The sequence below is a fragment of the Myotis lucifugus genome, unplaced genomic scaffold, assembly GCF_000147115.1.
Source record: "Myotis lucifugus unplaced genomic scaffold, Myoluc2.0 scaffold_41, whole genome shotgun sequence".
NCBI lineage: Eukaryota > Metazoa > Chordata > Mammalia > Chiroptera > Vespertilionidae > Myotis > Myotis lucifugus.
In genome coordinates, this window is record NW_005871089.1 from 6,585,238 (window position 1) to 6,608,267 (window position 23,030).

Sequence of the window (23,030 nt, forward strand, 5' to 3'; positions counted from 1 at the left end):
GTGCTCCTCTTTGGATTCCTTTTGTTTGGGGTTCTCTGCGCTTCCTGGCCTTGTAAGTCTATTTCTTTCACCAGGTGGGGGAAGTTTTCTGTCATTATTTCTTCAAATAGGCTTTCAGTATCTTGCTCTCTCATATCCTTCTGGCACCCCCATAATTCAGATGTTGGTACGCTTGAAGTTGTCCCAAAGGCTCCTTACACTATCTTCATATTTTTGGATTCTTTTTTCTTTTTGTTTTTCCAGTTGGGTGTTTTTTGCTTCTTCGTATTTCAAATCTTTGACTTGATTCTTGCGATCCTCTAGTTTGCTGTTGGAACTCTGTATAATATTCTTTATTTCAGTCAGTGTATGCTTAATTTCTAGTTGGTCCTTTTTCATATCCTCGAGCGTCTCACTAGATTTCTTGAGGGTCTCACTAAATTTATCGGTGGTTTCTAGAAAATACTTGAAAAACCTTATAAGTGTGGTTTTGAACTCTATATCCAGTAGTTTGCTTTCCTCTATTTCTGTCATTTGTGACCTGTTTCTTTGTCTCTGCATTTTTTATGCTTCCCTGTGTTGATAGAGTGGCTTTCTGTGTTAGGTGTCCTATAGTGCCCAGTGGCTCAGTCTCCCCAATTACCTGAGGTGAACATTCTTGGTACACCCCTTTGTGGGCTTTGTGCACAGTCTTGTTGTAGTTAAGCCTTGATTGTTGTAGGTATCACTGGGAGGAATTGACCTCCAGGCCAATTGGCTGTGAGAATCAGCTGTGTCTGCAGTGGGAGAACTTCTGTGCTGGAGACACCCTTCTGGGGCAAGACTTGCTTCAGTGGGGCTTTGGTGCTCACTGAGTCTGCCCCCTGAGTGTGTCCCTTATGGATCTGAGGAGTTGTAATCTGGATGGTCCCACTCTGACCACTGTGTACACTGGCTCTTGGATCTCTAAGGAGGTGCTAATTTAGCCTCTGCCTGAGGCTACCCAGCAAGAGCTATGGAGAGATCTGCAGATTCCTCTTCTTTGTTTGGGGTTTGGAGGTGCCCAGATGAGGCCCAGCTGTGAAGCAATGCAAGCTGCTGTGGGGCCTTGGGCCTTCTTTTGGATGTTCTGGGTCTCTCTGACCCAGCTGCAGCTTGTTAGGTAATTTTAGATTGCAAAGGGCCAGGCCTTTCATATGCAAAAGCCTCTGTGCACAGCTTGGGTGGGACGGGGTCTCAGGGGATCAACAGGGCGGACCAAGCAGCTATGGCTGCTCCTCAGTCCTACCCTAAGAGGCCCGGTTCTCAGTGTCCTGGTAATCACTGCAAGCACCTCTGAGAGAAAGCCGCCCTCAAGTTCCGACTGATGCCAGACAGTCCAGTTTCTCCCCGTATGAGTCTGGGTCCCCAGAGACTCGCCTGGAACTGGAGTTCAGAGCAGTCGGGAGCTTGAGACTCCCTCTCGATTGAAAAAGACAACCACGTCCTCAGTTGCCAGCCCTTTCCACGTGCGCCTCCGTACCTCTGCACTTTACTTCCGCACCTCCTCTGAGTCTCAGTGTGCTTTTCTCTTTCCTTCTAGTTGTAAAATTTCCAGCCAGCCAGCCTTCCTGTGGTTCTGGATGGTGTCCATTTTGTCTTTTAGTTGTATTTTTGAAATGGTTGTGTGAGGCAGCAATTTCCGGTGTTTACCTATGCCGCCATCTTGGTTTCTGTCCATCATTTTACTTTTTATTCAAACCCAGAAGTTTCCCACTTTGCTTTTTCCCACCTCCCTAATCTCTCACCAGTGGATTTCATGTAACCCACCTACGTCTCCTCTTTTGGTTGTAATGTATAAAACAAGGTGCAAAACGCCATTCTCCTGGGCATCATCTCAATCCATTGTTGAGATTCTGCTTCTGGGCATTTGTCAACAGTCTGGCTCAAATAAACTTACAAAAACTCTTCACAGGTTTGAATGTTTCCTGCGTTAACATCAAGCATTGTGCAAAAACCAAAATGAAAAAAAAAAAAAAGCTGTTATTAAAGGATTAACATCACAATGGGAACTGAACAGCAGGAAATCCAAAGTAGGGCTGACCAAATGAAGCTTCCCTTATGAGTCCAACATAGCTCAACACTAAAGGGCCAGCGTTAACTGAGCTATTAAACATGAAAAGCTCCTCAGAGTTAATGACTTCCTACCTGCAGAAGTGAAGGCTAGGGTTTATCAGCACTCCACCAGCTAAATGTGAAAGCCCCAGACGAGAAATAGCCAGTCTCCAATACCTGACCAACAAAAAATGTTCTATTCCTTTTAAAATGCTATTTCTGTTTCCCCTGACTCCTGGTTTCCTTCCATATGTAAGAGAGCATTGGTCACATATTACAGGAAAGAAGGCAATTCAATCCATTCACTTGTTAGAGCAAGACTTTGCCCCTCCCAGTTCACATAGGCCAAAGAGTGTGGTCCAGCAAGAAATAATAATAGTAGCAACCATTTGCGAAGCATTTAACATGTACCAAAGAAGGGACTGTACATACATCATACTCATCAGCCTTGGCAAGCAAAGTATTGTTAACCACATAAATCAAAGCACACAGAGCCCAATACACAGGTTGCCCAAGGTCACTCAACTAATAAATGGTAGACCTGCAGTTTCAAGGTTTGAACCCAAGTCTTTCCACTCCACTAAGTGATCTTGAGAAACATAAGACACATATCATTCATCTTTTTTTTAATTAAATCTTTATTGTTCATATTATTACATTTGTTCCTCTTTTTTCCCCCCATAACTCCCCTCCTCCCAGTTCCCGCCCCACCCTCCGCCCTCACTCCCCACCCACTGTCCTCATCCATAGGTGCACGATTTTTGTCCAGTCTCTTCCCGCATCCCCCACACCCCTTTCCCCCCCAAGAATAGTCAGTCCATTCCCTTTCTATGTCCCTGATTCTATTATAATCACCAGTTCATTCTGTTCATCAGATTATTTATTCACTTGATTCTTAGATTCACTTGTTGATAGATGCATGTTTGTTGTTCATAATTTGTATCTTTACCTTTTTCTTCTTCTTCCTCTTCTTAAAGGATACCTTTCAACATTTCATATAATACTGGTTTGGTGGTGATGAACTCCTTTAGCTTTTCCTTATCTCTGAAGCTCTTTATCTGACCTTCAATTCTGAATGATAGCTTTGCTGGGTAAAGTAATCTTGGTTGTAGGTTCCTGGTATTCATCACTTTGAATATTTCTTGCCATTCCCTTCTGGCCTGCAAAGTTTCTGTTGAGAAATCAGCTGACAGTCGTATGGATATTCCCTTGTAGGTAACTGAGTTTCTTTCTCTTGCTGCTTTTAAGATTCTCTCTTTGTCTTTTGCTCTTGGCATTTTAATGATCATGTGTCTTGGTGTGGTCCTCTTTGGATTCCTTTTGTTTGGGGTTCTCTGCGCTTCCTGGACCTGTAAGTCTATTTCTTTCACCAGGTGGGGGAAGTTTTCTGTCATTATTTCTTCAAATAGGTTTCAATATCTTGCTGTCTCTCATCTTCTGGCACTCCTATAATTCTGATGTTGGTACGCTTGAAGCTGTCCCAGAGGCTCCTTACACTATCTTCATATTTTCGGATTCTTTTTTCATTTTGCTTTTCCGGTTGGGTGTTTTTTGCTTCTTCGCATTTCAAATCTTTGACTTGATTCTTGCACTCCTCTGGTCTGCTATTGGGTGTCTGTATAGTACTCTTTATTTCAGTCAGTGTATGCTTAATTTCTAGTTGTTTCTTTATCACAACATCGAGGGTCTCATTAGATTTCTTGTAGATCTCATCAAGTTTATCGGCAGTTTCTAGAAAATTATTGAAAGACCTTAAAAGTGCGTTTTTTAGCTCTATATCCTCCATTTCTGTCCTGTTTCTTTGTCTCCGCATTTTTTATGCTTTCTTGGTGCACCCCCTTGTGGTCTTTGTGCACAGTCTTGTTGTAGTTAAGCCTTGATTGTTGTTGGCAATACTGGGGGTGATTTGCCCTCCAGGCTAACTGGCTATGAGAGTCAGCTGTGTCTGCAGTGGGAGAGCTTCTGTGCTGGATCTCTAGGGCAGTGCTAATCTAGCGTTTGCCTAAGGCTATCCGGCAAATGCCTCTGTGCAGGGCTTGGGCAGGGCGGGTCCCCGGGGATCTACAGGGCGAGTAGAGCGAGCAGTTATGGCTGCTCTCAGTTCCGTCCCCAGGGGCTCTGCCTCTCAGAGTCTCAGCATCCGCTGCAAACCTCGGAGAGAAAGCTGCCTTCGAGTTCCGACCGAAGCCAGACAGTCCCGCTTCTCCCGTTTGAGTCTGGGTCCCTAGAGACTCACCCGGATCTGGAGCTCAGAGTCTGAAACTCCCTCCCGATTGAAAACAACAACCGCGCCCTCCACCACCAGCCTGCTCCACATGCACTCCGCACCTTAGTATTTCACTTCAGCACTGCGCCTCCTCTGAGTCTCGGTATGTTATTCTCTTTCCTCCTAGTTGTAGAACTTCCACTCAGCCAGCCTTCCTGTGGTTCTGGATGATGTCCGTTCCGTCTTTTAGTTGTATTTTTGAAGTGGTTGTTCGAGGCAGCAAACTCCGGCGTTAACTTATGCCGCCATCTTGGTTCCTCCTCATATCATTCATCTTAACAGATGAATGGCAAGAGGGAAAATATTTACCAGATTATGTTCTGTACTTTTTTAAAAATATGTTTTTATTGATTTTAGAGAGAGAGAGGATGGGAAAGGGAAAGAGAAAAACCAATGTGAGAGCAAAACATCAATGGGCTGCCTCCTGTACACCACCTACTGGGGATGGAGCCCCCAACCCAAGCACGTGTCCTAACCAGGAATCTAACCTGCAACCTTTTGGTGCACGGGATGACACTCAACCAACTGAGCAATACCGGCAGAAGTACTTCTGTACTTTTTTCAGTTTAAATAATGCGACTATATTATCTACTCAAAAAAAAAGTATTGATTTCATAGTCATATATATGTATAAATAATAGGGATATCTGAACATAATGCTTTAAAAGTAGTACATATTTTAAACCATGCCACCAAATGATGTTTGTTGATAGTCTTCATAACAGAGTCAGAGGGTACAAGTTAGAGACCTTTACAAAGGGATAAAGGGTAGTAACTGTTTTTAGGAACCCCCAGCCCTAAAGAGGGGATGCACCCAGGCATTGCAGGAATTGCATCACACTTGGTTTCCTGCTGGAGGCATTAGCCAATAGCATGTTTACTAAACTCACGCTAGTATCTCTCCTCTCAGACTTCAAAACCACTCTCCAGCCCTAGCTGGTTTTGCTCATGGATAGAGTGTAGGCCTGCAGAATGAAGGGTTCTGGGTTGGATTCCGGTCAAGGGCACATGCCCAGGTTGCAGGCTTAATCCCCAGTAGGGGGCATGCAGGAGGCAGCCGATCAATGATTCTCTCTTACCATTGATGTTTCTATCTCTCCCCTCTCCCTTCCTCTCTGAAAGCAATAAAAATATTTTTATAAAAAATAAAAATCGCTTTCCGCACTACCCAGGGAGGGCTCCATACGGCGTTGTTCTCGGTTCCCACGTAACTTAAAGGGAAACTTTTCACAATGTCCGGAGCCCTTGATGTCCTGCAAATGAAGGAGGAGGATGTCCTCAAATTCCTTGCAGCAGGAACCCACTTAGGTGGCACCAACCTTGACTTCCAAATGGAACAGTACATCTACAAAAGGAAAAGTGATGGCATCTACATCATCAATCTGAAGAGAACCTGGGAGAAGCTTCTGCTGGCAGCTCGTGCCATTGTTGCCATCGAAAACCCAGGTGACGTCAGTGTCATATCGTCCAGGAATACTGGCCAGCGAGCTGTGCTGAAGTTTGCTGCTGCCACTGGAGCCACTCCTATTGCCGGCCGCTTCACTCCTGGGACCTTCACCAACCAGATGCAGGCAGCCTTCGGGAGCCAAGACTTCTGGTGGTTACTGATCCCAGGGCTGACCACCAGCCTCTCACAGAGGCGTCTTACGTTAACCTGCCCACCATTGCTCTGTGTAACACAGACTCTCCGCTGCACTATGTGGACATTGCCATCCCTTGCAACAACAAGGGGGCTCACTCAGTGGGTCTGATGTGGTGGATGCTGGCCCGGGAAGTACTCCGCATGCGTGGCACTATCTCCCGTGAACACCCGTGGGAAGTCATGCCTGATCTTTACTTCTACAGAGATCCTGAAGAGATTGAAAAGGAAGAGCAGGCTGCTGCTGAAAAGGCTGTGGCCAAGGAGGAATTTCAGGGTGAATGGACTGCTCCTGCTCCTGAGTTCACTGCTGCTCAGCCTGAGGTTACAGACTGGTCTGAAGGCATGCAGGTGCCCTCTGTACCCATTCAGCAGTTTCCTACTGAAGACTGGAGTGCTCAGCCTGCCACTGAAGACTGGTCTGCAGCCCTCACTGCTCAGGCTACTGAATGGGTAGGAACAACCACTGAGTGGTCCTAAGCTGTTCTTCCACAAATTCTTAACAGAACGGAAATAAGATTGATGGAAAATAAACAGTTTCTAAAAGTCGAAAAAATAAAATAAAATAAAATAAAAAAATAAAAATCATGTGCCATTCAATGTGTAAATAAATAAATAAATAAATAACCACTCTCCAGACAAAGGTTATCAAAAAGAATGAAGGCACTAGCCTCAGTGATTAGAGCATCGGCCCTTGGACTGAAGGGTTGTGGGTTCAATTCTGGTCACGGGCACTTACCTTGGTTGCAGGCTCAATCCCTGGCCCCAGTTGGGGCTGGTGCAGGAGGCAACCAATGGGTATGTCTCTCACACATCCATGTTTCTCTCTGTGTCTCTCCCCTTCCTTTCCACTCTCTCTAAAAATCAATTGGGGGGTGGAGGGGTGGGGATGAATTCCCAGGGACAAGGGAGGAAATAATTTAACAAGAAAATAAGGAAGTAAACATTTCTAAATTGTCATAGGAGAAAATTCATGTCAAGAGGGTGAGAGGCAGAAAAATATAACACAGAATAGAAACAGAAGAAAAAAATACACACAGAGAAATGTGGAGGATAAACAGGAAGATCCTAACCATCAGCAAGAGCAAAGTCCTTCAGGTTCAAAGGAGACAAGGGGGAGTGGAGCAGGTAGTTGATTACTCTCCATGAGAACCTGAAGGTAGCTTGCCAACTGCTACCCATTCCAGCTGGTTAAATGAGGGTCAATCACACTACCAGAAGAAACGTGGAAAGTCTTCCTAGGGAGAAAAAAATCTAAAGGACTTGAAAAACTTGGGGGTGGGGGAGGCCTTTAATAACAATATTGACCTCTTCTTCCAATTGATAGCTGAGACTTTAGAGAAGAAGGGATGTGAATGGCTGTCAATAAACTAAAGTTGACTTGCCAGATCATGCTGGAACATTCCTCTTTCCCTTACTCCCAAACTGGACTTATTCCTAAATCACCCTATAGTGAAATCATCCTGGAAGTTTTTACTGCTTTCCAGCCAGGCACTCAGTATTATAAAAGTTTAGGTCTATCTGCTCCCATTAGACTATAAGATTGGGGAGATGCAGGAGCCAAGACTTCCATGCTCACAATTGTATACTCAACACCAAGCACAGTGCCTGGCCGCAAGCATTCTGATGAATGTATGAATGATAATGGACTCCCAGCCTGCTAAGAGTGCTATTCACAGGGAGTAGGAAGAACATGTTTGTCTGAACACTTGCCAATCTGATTGATTACAAGAGCTTAAAACTGAAAAAAGAGGAAGAGGAGAAAAATTCCTAGATAAAACTAGGAAACAATATCAGAAATGACATAAGAAAAAAAGAATGGGAGAGGTGACTATTAAGTCACAAAAGAAAATATCTGTCAGAGGAACCAAGATGGCGGCATAAGGTAAACACCTGTACGTGCTGCCTCTCACAACCACAAGAAAACTACAACTAGAAGACAAAACGGCTATCCTTCAGAACCACGGGAAAGCTGGCTGAGTGGAAGTTCTACAACTAGAAGGAAAGAAAAAAGCGCATAGAGACTGGGTAGGAGGTGCGGCAGCACGGAAGAGCAGAGGTACGGAGGCACGCGAAACCGGATGGCAACTGGGTACGTTATTTTTTTCAATCGGAAGGAAGATACAAGATCCCGACTGCTCTGAACTTCAGTGTCCGGCAAGACTCTGGGGGCCCAGACTCCTACGGAGAGAAACTGGACTGTCTGGCATTGGGTCGGAAAGCGAGGGTGGCTTTCTCTCAGAGGTGCTCGCAGGGATCATTGTTACTGCTTGGGGGCATGGGACATGGAGACGGCTGACTGGCAGCCATTGCTGTTTGCTCCGCCCTGGTGATTCCCTGAGACCCCGCCCCACCCAATTTACAACCCCACCCAAGCAGTGCGCAGAGGCTTTCGCATATGAATGGCCTGTCCTTTCGCAGCCTAACCTAACAAACTGCAGCTGGGTCAGGGAGTTCCAAAACTTCCAAACCCCAAAGAAAGAGGAGATTTCTGCAGATCTCGATGTAGCTCCTGCTGGATGGCCTGAGGCAGTGGCTGACTTTGCACCTCCTTGGAGATCCAGGAGCCAGTGTACCCAGTGGTCAGTGTGAGACCATACCAGATTACAACTCTTCATATCCATAAGTGACACACTCAAGGGGCAGACTCAGTGAGCACCAAAGCCCCACTGAAGCAAGTCCTGCCCCATAAGGGTGTCTCCAGCACAGCAGTTCTTCCATTATAGACACAGCTGGTCCTGACAGCCAATTGGCCTGGAGGTCAATTCCTCCCAGTGATACTAACAGCAATCAAGGCTTAACTACAACAAGACTGTGCACCCAGCCCACAAAGGGGTGAACCAAGAGTGTCCACCTCAGGTGATTGGGAAGGCTGAGCCACTGGGCCCTATAGGATACCTAACACAGAAAGCCACTCTATCAACACAGGGAAACAGCCAAAATGCGGAGACAAAGAAACATATCCCGAATGAAAGAAATGGAGGAAAGCAAACTACTGGATATAGAGTTCAAAACCACAGTTATAAGGTTACTCAAGAATCTTCTAGAGACCTCTGAGAAACTTAGTGAGACCTTCAAGGATCTTAATGAGAATGCCAAAAAAATGGAAAAGGACCAGTCAGAAATTAAGCATACACTGTCTGAAATAAAGAATAATATACAGAAATTCAACAGCAGACTAGAGGATCCCAAGAATCAAATCAAAGATTTGAAATACAAAGAAGCAAAAAACACCCAACCGGAAAAACAAAAAGAAAATAGAATCCAAAAATATGAAGATAGTGTAAGGAGCCTCTGGGACAACTTCAAGCGTACCAACATCTGAATTATGGGGGTGCCAGAAGGATATGAGAGAGCAAGATATTGAAAACCTATTTGAAGAAATAATGACAGAAAATTTCCCCTACCTGGTGAAAGAAATAGACTTACAAGTCCAGGAAGCACAGAGAACCCCAAACAAGAGGAATCCAAAGAGGAACATACCAAGACACATCATAATTAAAATGCCAAGGGCAAAAGACAAAGAGAGAATATTAAAAGCAGCAAGAGAAAAGCAGTGTTACCTACAAGGGAGTACCCATATGACTGTCAGCTGATTTCTCAACAGAAACTATGCAGGCCAGAAGGGAGTGGAAACAAATATTCAAGGTGATGAACAGCAAGAACCTACAACCAAGATTACTCTACCCAGCAAAGCTATCATTTAGAATTGAAGGTCAGATAAAGAGCTTCACAAACAAGAAAAAGCTAAAGGAGTTCATCAGCATCAAACCAGTATTATATGAAATGCTGAAGAGTATTCTCTAAGAAGAGGAAGAAGAAGAAAATGGTAAAGATAAAAAGTATGAGCAACAAAGTGACAACAAATACATATCTATCAACAAGTGAATCTAAAAATCAAATGAATAAATAATCTGATAAACAGAATAAACTGGTGAATATAATAGAATCAGGGGCATAGAAAGGGAGTGAAGTGACAATTCTCAGGGGGAAAGGGGTTTGGGGGGTGCGGGAAGAGATTGAACAAAAATCGTACACCTATGGATGAGGACAGTGGCGGGGGGGTAAGGGCATGGGTTGCGGTGGGAACCGGTGGAGGGGAGCTATGGGGGGGAAAAAAGAGGAACATCTGTAATAATCTGAACAATAAAGATTTGTTTAAAAAAAAAAAAAAAAGAAAGGAAAATACCTGAGAATTAAGTTGCCAATATCTTAACTCGAGACAGCTACTATAAAAGAGATATCCAAGATAAATTAATTTAAAATTTATGAATTTTATAAAATAAATAAGACATGATCCCTACCCATGAAAATCTGAGTTTAGTGGGTTTATAAGAGCAGTACAGTATGCCAATGGATGGGCAAATCTCCTTCAAATCTTTCTTTTAAGGTTTTTTTTATTATTTTATGTACAAAGAGATAGCATTCTGCCATAAGGTAGATGTCTTGAACATGGGTCATTCATGGAAGTTCACTTAGTCCAACTCAATGAAGCCTATGTCCTTCGCTACTGACAGAAACACTGGAGGCACATGTTGAGGCCATACTTCCGGCTCAGACCATGGTGGTTTGAGCAGACGCGGCAAGAAGGAGAACCTTGGCCGAATTTCCTCGGATGGTTCCAGTAGAGTTGCTGGTGACCCATCTTGCTCACTCTGTAGCAACGAGGCAAAAGGCCAAATCTTAAAAGGGGAAGTGGAATAGCAGTGTGTCTCAAAATGATATTCCCCAGTGGAAATCTACAGACTGCACTAGATAATTTCTTAAAGAAAGAGAGTAATGATTCGTGATACAGCTGTTGGAGTACACTCAACCTGCTCCATAATGGAGAATGGATTGTTTTCTTGACTCAGATCCCAAAATTGGCATGGTGATAAAGATGTTAGAGATAGGGAACTTCAAGCACCTCCTCATTTGCTGGATATCACATTTATCTTAAAAGAGGGGAGGGGGCCCTGGCCAGCGTGGCTCAGTGGGTTAGAGCATCAGCCAGCACACCAAAGGGTCTCAGGTTCAATTCCTGTTCAAGGGCAGGTACCTGGGTTGTGGCTGACAGTATAATAAAAAATATCCTCAGGTGAGGATTAATAAGAATAAAGAGGGGAGGGGGTAGAAAAATCTGATAAATTCTTGCTGACAGTTTCATTTTAAAAGGATGAGGGCACTACTATACTGGACTGAATCCAGACCAAAAAACAGACTAGTTGAAAAATCGAAAGGGTCTCAAAGAAAAGTAACCGTGTAATCTTTAATAGTGTGATAGCCAGCAGTTAAGTGTTGTCAGAAGGAGGCAGTTAAGAGAGCAAGTCCTAGCCCTAACTGGTTTGGCTCAGTGGATAGAGTGTCAGTCTGCGGACTGAAGGGTCCCAGGTTCGATTCCGGTCAAGGGCATGTACCTTGGTTGAGGGCACATCCCCATTGGGGGGTGTGCAGGAGGCAGCTGATGGATGTTTCTCTCTCATCGATGTTTCTAACTCTCTATCCTTCTCCCTTCCTCTCTGTAAAAAATCAATAAAATATATTTTAAAAAAAGAGAGAGAGCAAGTCCTAGATGTGGCACCAATAATCCTGGACTAAAGACCCAGTTCTGCCACAGCCATGTACCCTCAGGCCAGTCACAACTCTTCTAAATAAGGATAATATTTGCCTACCTCACACCATCAAATAATTGGCTACCTGTGAAAGCATTATGTAAACCAGGGGTCCTCAAACTTTTTAAACAGGGGGCCAGTTCACTGTCCCTCAGACCGTTGGAGGGCCGGACTATAGTTTAAAAAAAAACTATGAACAAATTCCTATGCACACTGCACATATCTTATTTTGAAGTAAAAAAACAAAACGGGAACAAATACAATATTTGTATTTGCATGTGGCCCGCGGGCCGTAGTTTGAGGACCCCTGATGTAAACCTTACTACACTGATTTAAGTAATACCAGACCTTTAACAAAATTAGCTACTAACAACAAAAAAATTGACTACTAACAATAGCTAATATCTTTTGGGTATTGAGTTCTAACCACCACTCAGATACTGAATTTTACAGGATTGTTAAATTTTCTCAATGGCCCTAGAAGGTTGATCCCATATTATAGATGAAAAAAACTAAGATTTCCAACTGGTAACTGCCCAAGGTCCCAAAACAAGAAAAATGGTGGAGCCTGAATCAGTACCCAGATTTTCTGACTGGAGAGCCCACATTTTCATTTACTGTGTTATAGTGCTATAAAAATGTAGATTCCAGTCAGGGCACATGCCCAGGTTGTGGGCTCGATCCTCAGTTGGGGGCATGCAGGAGGCAGCCAATCAATGATTCTCTCTCATCATTGATGTTTCTAACTCTTTCTCCCTCTCTCTTCCTCTCTGAAATCAATAAAAAAATATTTTTAAAAGATTTCACAAAATTAAAATCTTACAATCTTAACTATGTGAAGACAGATGCTGTTTTTAAAAGACATCCTCACAAGTGAAATTCTGACAATCAAATACACAATTAATTATAAATTATACCAATTCAAATTTTAAAGGGAACAAACTGCAGACTAATATGGTTGCACAACACTCTTCAAAGAGATAAATGTTAAGAAAAACAAAAAACAAAAAAAACAAACATACACATGTACAAAGGAAGAGATCACATTAAGAAAGACAATAGAGTAGTGGTTCTGACTTAAAGAAAAAGAGCCAGGAAAGACAGAGCCCAGAATGAGCCAAGGCCTATTAATAAAGCTAAGGCGAACAAAAAGGGCTTTGTGAAGACCGTCTAGATCAGTGGTTCTCAACCTTCCTAATGCTGCGACCCTTTAATACAGTTCCTCATGTTGCATATTCCCTCCATTTTAAAAAATATTTTATTGATTTTTTACAGAGAGGGAGAGGGATAGAGAGTTAGAAATATCGATGAGAGAGAAACATCGATCAGCTGCCTCCTGCACACCCCCTACTGGGGATGTGCCCGCAACCAAGGTACATGCCCTTGACTGGAATCGAACCTGGGACCCTTCAGTCCGCAGGCCGATGCTCTATCCACTGAGCCAAACCGGTCAGGGCAGCATATTCCGTCCTTATTGGCTGTGGGCACCACCATCTTTGTGACAGCATGAGGGTCAATTTTGTGTGTTGGTCCTTTAAGAGGGTGACTGCATTTCCAGCTGTCTTTCCCTGACAGAGAGCAACCCTGCTGCTTTTCACCGCCAGATATGTGGCCACCTTTCTCAGTTTTGGTGACCTCTGATGGGGGGCCCAGCTTGGGAATTAGACCACAGAGTTGTCAGTGGCCACTCCCCAGATCTGAGATATCTCTCTGGACCTTCAGCTGCTGTCTATGGGAGCCTGGCCAGGTCTTTCACACCTCTGCCCTTCCTACCAGTCTATGCGGTCTCCGCTTTCCATCCTTGATTATAAGTGTTCTTTCCAGCTAGTCTTATGTTGATTATTCAGGATTTTTTTTTTTTGTATTTTACTTGTAATTCCAGTTTGACCCTGGGAGAGTGTCTGTGTAGTACCCACTTACTCCACTGCCATTTTTTTTCTCAAAATATTTTTATTAATTTCAGAGAGGAAGAGAGAGAGAGAGACTGTCACGCCCTCAAAGATGGCGGCAATCACGGGAAGGCGATGCCCCATCACACCTCTGCTGCTGCTGCCACTGCCGGCAGCACAAGCCTTGGCTGGCCCTGGTCACCTGCACCTCGGGTGGCCCTGGGCATCTGGGGGGCTGAGGGGACTGGGAGACTCTGGAGGCAGGCACACGGAGCGCCACCATCTTGTGGCTGTTGGCACCGCCATCTTTGAGGGCGGGGCAGTCAGTTAGCATATTCCCTCCTTATTGGCTGTGGGCACCACCATCTTTGTGACAGCATGAGGGTCAATTAGCATATTCCCTCTTTATTAGATAGGATTGGTTGCCCCCTGTGTATGTGCCCTGACCGAAGATCAAACCTGTAACCTTGGCTTATTGGACAACACTCTAACCAATGAACTATCTGGCCAGGAACTTCCAATATACTTTTGTTTTAAAAAATAAATCCTTTTAGATTTGAATTATAAATATTTTAGAAAAACCATTTTACATTTTAAAAAAATATTTTTTTGTTTTAGAGAAGAAAGAGAGAGAGAAATATCAATGATGAGAGAGAATCATTGCACACTCCGCACTGGGGATCAGCCCACAACCTGGGCATGTGCCTGACTGGGAATCGAACCCTGACCTCCTGGTTCATAGGCCGAAGTTCAACCACTGAGCTACACCAGCTGGAGCCATTTGACATTTCTTGAACTGAATGCCAGTGCACCATTTCATCTATAGGTAAAACTCAGCATTATTTGGAATTAAGGTATGAGAGTTTTTTTAAAAAAGTGGAAAACCATCTTTTTTTCTTTAGCCATCCAAGGAGTCATTTTCTTTCCTAGTTGTTATCAAGCTAGGCAAATGCTAGCTTTGAAGATGGTTTTGTGAGAAAATTAGAACCAACTGGAAACATGTTTTGAATGAAACCACTAAGACCACTTGAATCTGAAAACTAGTCGGAACCTCTGATTTGTTGTCATGCTGCCCTTATAGTGCTACAAGTATTGATGAAAAGGCCGTATCAAAACTTGTGATAATAATAGTGGCTAAGCACTACGAATCAGGATGGTTATAATTTTAAAAAAAAAGTGTTGGCATTCCTGGTGGCAATGGGAATGTAAAATAGTGCAGCCACTGTGGAAAACTGACAGTTTCTCAAAAGATTAAACAGAATTTCCATATGACCCAGCAACTGCACTCTGAGATGTATATTCAGAGTTATTGAAAGCAGGCACTGGAATAGATACTTGTAGTTTATGTCATAACAACACTATTCACAATAGCTGAAAGGTAGAAGAAACTTAAGTGTCCATGGACAGATGAATAAATAAAAATTTAATGTACATTATTCAGCCTTAAAAAGGAATGAAATTTTGATATATGCTGCAATATGGATGGCCCTTGATAACATTATGCTTACTGAAATAAGCCAGACACAGAAAGACAAGTGTGTGATTCCACTTATACGAGGTCCCTTGAATAGGTAGAATACCAGGAGCAGGGGGAACATGGGAAGGGGGAGTTATTGTTTAATAGTTTCTGTTGGGGGTGATGAAGAAGTTTTGGGTATAGATAGTGGTAATGGTTACCCATCATTGTGAATGTATTTAATACCACTGAATTGTATACTTTATGAATTTTTAAAAAATATGTTTTTATTGCCCTACCTGATTTAGCTCAGTGGATGAAGCATCAGCTTGCAAACTAAAGGGTCCCAGGTTTGATTTGGTTAAGGGCACATGCCTGGGTTGCGGGCTTGGTTCCCAGTAGGGGGCATGCGTGACGCGGCCGATCAATGATTCTCTCTCATCATTGATGTTTCTCTCTCTCCCTCTGCCTTCCTCTCTGAAATCGATAAAAATATATCTTAAAAAATGTTTTTATTGGTTTTATGTGGTTTTTTAAAAAATATATTTTATTGATTTTTTACAGAGAGGACGGGAGAGGGATAGAGAGTTAGAAACATTGATGAGAGAAACACATTGATTGGTTGTCTCCTGGACTCACCCCAACTGGGGATTGAACCTGCAACCAAGGTATGTGCCCTTGACTGGAATCGAACCCAAGACCCTTCAGTCCAAGGGCCAATGCTCTAATCACTGTGGTTGGGCTATACTTAGGAATTTTAAAAATGATAGATATTATGTATATTTTATTTTTTTAATTTTTATATTTTTATTGACTTCAGAGAGGAAAGGAGAGGGAGAGAGAGATAGAAATAGCAATGATGAGAGAGAATCATTGATTGGTTGTCTCCTGCACGCTCCCCACTAGGGATGGAGCCTGCGACCCTGGCACATGCCCTGACTGGGAATACAACCTGTGACCTCCTATTCCATAGGTCAATGCTCAACCACTGAAACACACCAGCCTGGCTGATGTATATTTTATCACAGTAAAAAAAATGAATTAAAACCTGTAAACTGCTTAGAATAAGAGCCATTATTTTTTCAACGCTAAACCACTGACTCCACTGGCTGAGAGAGATATTTTTTTAATTGACATTTTGAGAGGTACAACCATAGATATGAACCCTTCAGTTCACTAACCCCATTAAAGCATATAATTTCTTTCATAAATGAATGTACAATAAGCAACTAAGAACAATGTAGCCACATCACTGTAGGGAAACTTGTGAATGGCTAAAACCAGGAATGTTCAACCCACAAATGCCAAGAGAGAGCTGTTTCTGGTTTATATGTATAGGTATGTCAAATATAGAAACACATGGTTAAGATAGATGAAACTTACTAGAGAGAATGCTGTATTTAATCAGAAGAGTTTCAGTCCCGGTGCAGCATTCCTTGGTAAATTACTGAACGCCTCTGAACATCATCCCTAAATCATAAAGATAACCAGCCATCCTAAGCAAAACAATGCCCAATTCATGGGCTGAGTGAGGAATAAATAATTTCAATACAGTTTCACTCATTCTTTAGCAAACATTTTTGAAGTTTCACAATGTGCACTAAAAATGCAGAGATCGAGTCCCTGTCCTCACTGTGCATAAGAGGTCCTCCTCCTTAATGGATACCCACAATTCAAGAACTGCTTAGAGAGAACTAGAGGGGAATTCCATAAGGACAGAGAACCCCTAACCCATGCTGAAAAAGGACCTGGCACACAGCAATAGACAATAAATGATTGCTGAATGAACAAACTGTCTTTCTGTTTACGATCTGTAAAACCTTCCTTTCAGTCTACATTAACCTGAAAAGGAAAAGGGATTGATACATAATAATCACCTCACTCACTGGAGGAACAAAGACACTTCATAGCAACTTCAGAAACATTTGAAGGGGAAAGCAGAAGTGACACATCCCATTGTTATCACTCCATGGCATGGCTCAGTAGTAGCGTTCAGCTTGTCATATAAGATACCCCCATTTCTCAAAACCCCTACAAAGGCTGTGGAAGTGGCTCCTTTTATCCTCTGTGATGATTATACTGCAAAATAATTAAATTTTAGACTAGAGTTTTTCAGTATGTGAAGTCAGTCACTGAAACCAGTATCTGAGGCCCTGGCCGGTAGCTCAGTTGGTTAATTAAGCATTGTCCTGATACACCAAGGTTGTGGGTTCAATGCCTGGTCAGGGCACATATAAGAATCAACAAATGAATGCATAAATAAGTGGATCAACAAATGGACATTTTTCTCTCTCTCTTCCTCTCTCTAAAGTCAATTTAAAAAAAGAAGAAAAAGCCAGGCCAGCATGGCTCAGTGGTTGAGCGTCGCGATTCTATGAACCAGGAGGTCATGGTTCGATTCCCAGTCAGGGCATATGCCTAGTTGCAGGCTCGGTCCCCAGTAGGGGCCATGAAGGAGGCAGCTGATCAGTGATTCTCTCTCATCATTGATGTTTCTCTCTCTCTCCTTCTCCCTTCCTCTCTGAAATCAATAAAAACATACTTTTTAAAAAGGGGGAAAAAAGCCCTAACCGATGTGGCTCAATGGATAGAGTGTCGGCCTGTGGACTGAAGGGGTCCCAGGTTCGATTCCGGTCAAGGGCATGTACCTAGGTTGCGGGCACATCCCCATTGGGGGGTGTGCAGGAGGCAGCTGATCGATGTTTCTCTCTCATCGATGTTTCTAACTCTCTGTCCCTCTCCCTTCCTCTCTGTAAAAAATCAATAAAATATATTTTTAAAAATAAAGGGGGGGGGGGGGAGACAAGAAACCAGTATCAGAAGGCACATATTTGAATAATAAATGTGTTAACCAAAGATCTACCTTTAACCTAAAAAGTAGGAACTTACTGTAACTCTTTTTTAATCCCCATGCCATCTCAGTTAGGTTCTCAAGAGTCTTTTTCAAAATCAGATATGAAAATGCTCATTCCAGTATGTATAGGCCCTCCAGCACTGAAGAGTGCAGGCTAAACTGCCTGTTCTAGAAATATCTGTCCCTACTCCAGAGGAAGAGTTATACAAAACAATGACTATTCCTGTGCCGAAAGAAGCAACAAAGCAGCTCTTGAGTGGAGGTGTGTATATGGAGAAATGTAATAGCATTTGGTTTGGAAAAAGAAAGTACCCCAGTTGTCTGAGACATCAAGGCACAGTAGGATAGGTGTGAAGTGGCTGAAATTGCACTAGGATTTTAGTATTTGAACAAATAATCAGTTTGGGGAGGTGATGTCTAATCTTGACACTGCAGCGGGCCAACCATTCTGCTATAAAATGGTGCTTAAGCCCTAGCTGGTTTGGCTCAGTGGATAGTGAGTCGGCCTGTGGACTGAAGGGTCTCGGGTTCTATTCCGGCAAGAGCACATCCCTCAGTTGCAGGCTCCTGGCCCTGGTCAGGGGCAGAAGGAGGCAACCAATCGATGTATCTCTCTCACATCAGTGTTTCTCTCTGTCTCTCCCTCTCCCTTCCACTCTCTCTAAAAAAAATCAATGGGCCCTAACTGGTTTGGCTCAGTGGATAGAGCGTCAGCCTGTGGACTCAAGGGTCCCAGGTTCGATTCCGGTCAGGGGCATGTACCTTGGTTGCGGGCACATCCCCGGTGGGGGGTGTGCAGGAGGCAGCTGATCAATGTTTCTAACTCTCTATCCCTCTCCCTTCCTCTCTGTAAAAAATCAATAAAATATAAATAAATAAATAAAATAAAAAATCAATGGAAAAATATCCTCAATAAGGATTAATAACAAAAATAATTAACTTTTAATTAATTAATTTAAAAACAAGTACTTAAGGTCAACTTCCTGCCAGAAAACATCCAGGTTCCTCAGGAAAGTCCAAGACCCTTGATATGCTCAGAAATTTTAAGAGTAAAATTCTCATAACCAAATGAGGTTTTTATGTAATTGCTAATTACAATATCATTAGTTACTGGCAATAATAAAAATAATGAGGATTCTTCAGCTCTGCCTCCTCTCCTTTGCCTCTCTGGAAAGCCTTAACTTAATATTATAAATCACTTGGTCCTTGACATATGTCTACTTCCGGAGAGAGCAGCTGACATTTAGCATAGGACATTTGAGGCTGTGGGAAAAGAGAAGTTCTTGGCCACAAGAACCAAGACAAAAACCCTGCCCTTGGAAAAAAATGCCAAAAATTTCTAGGCAGATAAACTTTTAGCTTTAGAAGATTCTATTATAAGAACACAAACCAGAGGACAGAATTAGAATAGGTTTTTGAAAAACCTACACTATAAAGTTACAAGATAACTATCTTCTAGCATTCTTAAGAATCCTTCCAAAATTATGGTTCCCGGGTGAATATGAATATTTCCCCCCCTTCGGATTGGTTTAAGCTAACTTGGCTCTAAAATATTTTACTATTCGAAGACAGAGAATGTCATGACAATGGCTAACTTTCTGAAGTGCTTACTATGTAAGAATCAGGCTAAGTGCTCTACATGCATTAGGTTATTAATCCTTTTAACAATGCTAGAAGCTCTAAACAATATGAACTTTAAAATAGGAATTTTCTTTAGAACCTTTGAAAATAAATATTAGAATTTTTGTTACAAAAACTTTAAAAAATTCATGAATTCTTTTTATTTTTTTTAATTAAATCTTTATTGTTCAGATTACATTTGTTCCTCTTCCCCCCCCCCCATAACTCCCCTCCTCCCAGTTCCCACCCCACCCTCCGCCCTCACTCCCCACCCACTGTCCTCATCCATAGGTGCACGATTTTTGTCCAGTCTCTTCCCGCATCTCCCACACCCCTTTTCCCCCCAAGAATAGTCAGTCCATTCCCTTTCTATGTCCCTGATTCTATTATAATCACCATGTCATTCTGTACATCAGGTTATTTATTCACTTGATTCTTAGATTCATTTGTTGATAGATGCATATTTGTTGTTCATAGTTTGTATCTTTACCTTTTTCTTCTTCTTCCTCTTCTTAAAGGATACCTTTCAGCATTTCATATAATACTGGTTTGGTGGTGATGAACTCCTTTAGCTTTTCCTTATCTCTGAAGCTCCTTATCTGACCTTCAATTCTGAATGATAGCTTTGCTGGATAAAGTAATCTTGGTTGTAGGTTCTTGGCATTCATCACTTTGAAAATTCTTGCCACTCCCTTCTGGCCTGCAAAGTTTCTGTTGAGAAATCACTGACAGTCGTATGGGTACTCCCTTGTAGGTAACTGAGTTTCTTTCTCTTGCTGCTTTTAAGATTCTCTCTTTGTCTTTTGCTCTTGGCATTTTAATGATGATGTGTCTTGGTGTGGTCCTCTTTGGATTCCTTTTGTTTGGGGTTCTCTGCGCTTCCTGGACCTGTAAGTCTATTTCTTTCACCAGGTGGGGGAAGTTTTCTGTCATTATTTCTTCAAATAGGTTTTCAATATCTTGCTCTCTCTCATCTTCTAGTACCCCTATAATTCTGATGTTGGTACGTTTGAAGCTGTCCCAGAGGCTCCTTACACTATCTTCGTATTTTTGGGTTCTTTTTTCATTTTGCTTTTCCAGTTGGGTGTTTCTCGCTTCTTCGCATTTCAAATCTTTGACTTGATTCTTGCGCTCCTCTGGTCTGCTGTTGGGAGTCTGTATAATATTCTTTATTTCAGTCAGTGTGTGCTTACTTTCTAGATGGTCCTTTATCACACCATCGAGGGTCTCATTAGATTTCCTGTACATCTCATCAAGTTTATCGACAGACTCTAGAAGCCTCTTGAGAGACCTCAAAAGTGTGGTTCTGAACTCAATATCCTCCCTTGATAGTTTTGTCCTGTTTCTTTGTCTCCGCATTTTTTTACGCTTTCTTGGTACACCCCCTAGTGGTCTTTGTGCGCAGTCTTGTTGTAGTTAAGCCTTGATTGTTATAGTTAATACTAGAGTGATTTGACCTCCAGGCCGACTGGCTGTGATAATCAGTGGAAGAATTTGTGTCCTCTAGGGAGGTGCTAATCTAGCCTTTGCCTGAGGCTATCCGGCAAATGGCTCTGTGCAGGGCTTGGGCGGGGCGGGTCCCACGGTATCAACAGGGTGGAGGAGGGAGCAGTTATGGCTGCTCTCAGTCCGTCCCCAGGGGCTCTGCCTCTCTGTCCCAGCAACCACTGCAAACCTCGGAGGGACCGTAGCCAGACAGTCCTGCTTCTCCCGTTTGAGTCTGGGTCCCTAGAGACTCGCCCGGATCTGGAGCTCTGAGTCTGAGGCTCCCTCCGGATTGAAACAGACAACCGCGCCCTCAGGCACCAGCCCACGCCGCGCCGCGCGCACTCCGCACCTTAGTATTTTACTTCAGCACTGCGCCTCCTCTGATTCTCGGTTCCTCCTAGTTGTAGAACTTCCACTCAGCCAGCCTTCCTGTGGTTCTGGATGATGTCCGTTCCGTCTTTTAGTTGTATTTTTGAAGTGGTTGTTCGAGGCAGCAAACTCCCACGTTAACCTATGCCGCCATCTTGGTTTTTCCTCTTAATTGCATGAATTCTTTTTAATGTGAGAGAAGTACTATATGAGTTATTACAACCTTCTTTGGTCTAAAATAAAAATATGAATAAAAGCCTAAGTATGTTAGAAAACTATAATTCTATCCCATCAATCGCTATTTGGGAAATCCATGCAAAAACAAAAAGACAGTGAAAGGCTGTAACTGCTGAATTCAAAAATCCTCAGAATCCTAGTTAAGAGTCTTTGTTTTATGGTTTATTAGAGTTCTCCTCACAACTTATGCCCAAAAGGATGTAACCTAAGGAGCCTCACTTAACCTTCTGTTAGTTACACAGACATAGAGCTTAAGAATATAGCATATAACATAAAATACATATATATTTTTTTGTTAATCCTCACTTAAGGATATTTTTCATTGATTTTTAGATAGAGTGAAAGGGAGAGAGAAACATCGATGTGAGAGAGACACACTGATTGGTTGCCTATCACATGCGCCCCAACCAGAGCCAGGGATCAAGCCTGCAACCAAGTTACATGCCCTTGACTGGAATCGAACCCAGGACCCTTCAATCACCCTTCCACTGAGCCAAACTGGAAAGGGCACCATAAAATATTTTTAACTACCCACAGTGGTCAAGTTAATTATAATTTAGTAAATTCAAAAATTTCAGATCCAGTTACAAATGTGAGTATATGCTTTAGGAAAGTAAAATTAGGATAATTAGTAACATAGTAAGAATAAAGACTAGTACTAATGTGCAGAAATTACTCATCACACTTCCAAATTTACAATTTTGCCAGCATATTAAACATAAAAAAACAATGTAGTCCTGATACAAAAACACCTTGGTTTTTATACTTTGGTGAGATAATATTGTTCATATTTGGCTCCAAAAATAGTTTTTTCTCCTGTACAAAAGAAAAAGAAGAGGTCTCTGCTGAATTGGCTCAAGTAGTGACAGGAAGCCCAGACCAACTGGTTGTCCGGTTTCATATTCTGGCTACCCAGACGGGATACAAGCAGGGTAGTCCCCTTGGGACTCAGCTCAAAAATCACCTCCTCTAAGAAGCTTGCCCTGATACATCAAGGCTTCCTTTGGTGTTCCTTTTAAAAACTTAAAGCTTTAGAGATTAAAAATGGTGGTGGAGCCCCAGCCATTTGGCTCAATGGATAGAACGTTGGCTTGCAGACTGAAGGGTCCCAGGTTTGTTCCGGTCAAGGGCACATGCCCAGGTTGTGGGCTTGATCCCCAGTAGGGGGCGCACAGGAAGCAGCTGATCAGGGATTCCCTTTCTTTTTTTAATATATTTCTTTATTGATTTCAGAGAAGAAGGGAGAAGGAGAGAGTGATAGAAACATCAATGATGAGAGAGAATCATTGATTGGCTGCCTCCTGCATGCCCCCCACTGGGGATCAAGCCCACAACCCAGGCATGTGCCCTTGGCCTGAATCGAACCTGGGACCCTTCAATTCGCAGGCCGATGCTCTATCCACTGAGCCAAGCCAGCCAGGGCAGGGATTCTCTTTCATCATTGATGTTTCTGTTTCTGTCTCTCTGTCTCTCTGTCTCTCTCTCTCCCTTCCTCTCTGAAATTAATAAAAATATTTTGAGGGAAAAAATGGCAGTGGAGTAAGTGGGTACTACACAGACACTCTCCCA

At 42.8% G+C, this 23,030-nt stretch overlaps 2 pseudogenes; one reads left to right on the forward strand and one right to left on the reverse strand.

Annotated features, from left to right (window-relative positions):
- Positions 1–5,473: 5,473 nt before the first annotated feature.
- Positions 5,474–6,503, forward strand: LOC102419488 (annotated as a pseudogene).
- A 3,929-nt stretch (positions 6,504–10,432) lies between these two features.
- LOC111825810 lies at positions 10,433–10,631 on the reverse strand (annotated as a pseudogene).
- Positions 10,632–23,030: the final 12,399 nt, after the last annotated feature.